Below are 3,240 nucleotides of genomic sequence, written 5' to 3' on the forward strand. Positions count from 1 at the left end.
GGAGAAGATCATGTAGATTTCTCGTACCAATTTGTTAAGGACAGCAGTAGCAGATATATGGAGTACATAAAAAATAACAGACCTAGCAAAAGCATTGTTGAAGGCACATCTGTGAACTCAATTGGGAACCCTACCAAACATCACAATTATTATAAATTCTCCAAATCGTATTTTATGGTAAATGCATTGTTTGATATTCGTTATTATTTTGTAGAAATCAAACGTACTATAACATTATGTTACCTGATTTTGTAATATCCAAAATGTTTTAACTTTTCTATAATAATATAGAGTTCTGGTGGTTTCTCTTTTTTAATGCTCTACACTTGTACAACATGTCCAAAGTCTATGAAAACCGACGAGGCCCATCCTATCGTTCCATTGTAAGTGAGAGAAAATGACAAAGCCATTACAACTCCAATCACTCTTCTGTATCAAAATCATACTATATCAAATTTATTTTATTTTAAGCTACACAAGGACACATGTGGATATTCTAGCCCCATTCGGAAAAATAATGCTGAGCCTTCATATAAAACAAAAGAAATCTTTTGTAGTTTTGGACATTGCACGAGACTTGCCAAAACGTTTTTAGATAACATTTGTAAGTATATTCGTTCTAAATTTAGACATAGCGTTAGTTTTTCGATGAAATAGTTGGTATAATCTTTCTTTTTATCGATTAAATTGATTTCTTCCAAGCGTTGGCAGGCAAAAAACAATCTACCCCAGCTGTCCTTATTAATTATCCTGTATTTGTATCTGTCGCTAATATATCTTGTAATATATCCTGGGTGGTTTCTATCAGAAAGAAAAGACCAATGTAACGGTTTTCTAATCATTGCAAGAGGTAATCACACACATTTCAATAAACAATATGATAAGATGTATTAAAACGAAATGTGCCACACGTACATGTCCTGAATGCTTAGCTTTCGTAAGTTTTTGCACTCGGCGAGAGCATCGAAACCTTGCGATGTAATAAAACCGCCAAATAAATCTAATATTTCCAAGTCTGGACAAAAATTTTTCAGTTGTATTACAATTGAGTTTAAATTCAAACTGTTTTGTTCATGTCTAATCCGAAGCCTCTCACGCAATATCGCCTGACATAGACGATTTAATACTACTGTTCACATTTAAGTCACGTATTCGACGATTTCTGTCCAGTATTGCACAAACAATTTCAACTGTTATAGATGTACCTTTAAGGTTTAACTTTTCTAAAAATTATAAAAAATGAGATACACAAATGCATTTCCGCGGCAATTACAACAGCTGAGATCCAATACTAAAAAAAACAAATATACTATATGGTTAATCACATACAATTTACCAATATCTTAATAATCACAGTTATTTATGTACCTTTCAAATTACTGCATATTCTCGCAATTTTAAGTAAAGCATTGTCATCAACAAATTCACAGTTAGTTAATCGTAAGTGCGTTAACTGCGCACCGCAATTGTCAAGCAATTTTATGAGATGCGAGGAAGAAATATCGCTTGATGTAAGATCCACTTGTCGTAAATATTCCCATCTGGATGCAAAGTGTGACACAATATTGTCAGTAATATAGTCAATATAAAGGGAATGCATATCGCACATATTTAGTATATTCAAACACGTAAAAAGAGAGCGATCTCGTGTTAAACCCTTCAGGCGTTTATTCGTTCTACTCACGCGGCACAACGATCTTAGATCCAAGTGTTATAATATTTTTAGTATTACTTCATCCTGCAAACATAAAATATATAATTTTAATACATGAGATAACATTAATTATATTACTATGAAAATAGACTTTTTGTATACTTTACAGAAAGCATAAAAAAACTGTAACGTGGTTGCATCTCGGATTCATTCAAAGAGGATTTGATATCTTTTGTAGTCTGTGCACAATTTGAGCGTAAGTCGCTGCGAACATACGAACAAATTTATTTTCATTATAAAGAAAATAAGAATAGATTAAATATTACTTATAACATCGATGATCATAATACCTCTGAGAAATAATACAATATTCAGAAAAATTCTCTCGGAGATACGTTATGTCCCAGTATGCATGTTCATAAATAGATGTAAAATTATCAGTGCTCAAATACTTGTTCTTCACATTTTTTAATATACTAGTGAAAATTCCTTCCGAATTTTTAGAACGCATTAATTTTGATGTACCGATAAGCATCACAGCTGCTAAATGCGTCTCATAATACAGAAAACTGTACGTAAATTTTAATCTAATCCTTTTGGTTTTGAAGTCACAAAACTGCAAAGGCGGGGAAAATAGCCGTGGTTTATTTGGTAAAGAACTCTGACGTTTGCCAGTCCATAATGGAAACCACCGATTTTCCTGTGAATTTTGAGCCCTTTGAGTTACATACCCAGGAGCACGCGTTTCGTGTATAGAAACTCTGATCGGATATACGGCTATATCAAACTCGAGATCTTCAAAATTAATAGTAAATTGAATTATAAACTTTTTGAACACAAACATACGAGTATACTCATTAAGCATATTTATCAATTTATCAATTCAATTGTTACTTACCAATATAATTATAAAGAACGCTGCTATCATCGTCTGGTTCATTACGTGGGGGTGGTATACGTGTTTGTTTATGCCAAAAGGATGTCGAGATTTCGAAACCACCGGATCTCTATATTAAAAAAGTTAAAATATGTCGTATCTTACAAAATCTTGTAGCACAATCATATTACGATTTTGTACATAACAACAACATATACAATGTTAGGAATGCACATACCATAATAAATGAATTTGGTAAATCTTCCTGGTTTAGCACAAATACACATTTGAGAGGTTTCCCAATTAGGTTCTTACAAGTATCATTTATAATTAGTTCGCTAGGTCTATTCCTTCTGACATGCTCCATAGCTCTAGTACAACTGTCCTTCACAAATTGCGGTATGAAATCAACATAATTTTCTTTTACTATTACTCTGCTGACAGAAGGATATTGGTCTTCATCCGTCACATCTGACGTGTAATCAGGTAATCCCATATTCACTATCTGTGAAAAAGATGAAAGAAATGGATGTAGTAATTTTTTAGCTTTTTAAATATATGATAAAATATTATAAAATGGCTGTGTTGCGTACAATAACATGTCAACTCGACGGATACACGGATTTATTAGCAAGAAATTAGATTCCTGCAAGACTCGCAGCTTCGGCAAGTAATTGCTTAGCATCGGCATACTAGAAAAATGAAAAAA

At 32.7% G+C, this 3,240-nt stretch overlaps 1 pseudogene; it reads right to left on the reverse strand.

Annotated features, from left to right (window-relative positions):
- Positions 1 to 915: 915 nt before the first annotated feature.
- LOC105566705 lies at positions 916 to 3,027 on the reverse strand (annotated as a pseudogene).
- Positions 3,028 to 3,240: the final 213 nt, after the last annotated feature.

The sequence above is a fragment of the Vollenhovia emeryi genome, unplaced genomic scaffold (genome assembly GCF_000949405.1).
Source record: "Vollenhovia emeryi isolate VEMERY1.0 unplaced genomic scaffold, V.emery_V1.0 DF943119.1, whole genome shotgun sequence".
NCBI classification, from domain to species: Eukaryota; Metazoa; Arthropoda; class Insecta; order Hymenoptera; family Formicidae; genus Vollenhovia; species Vollenhovia emeryi.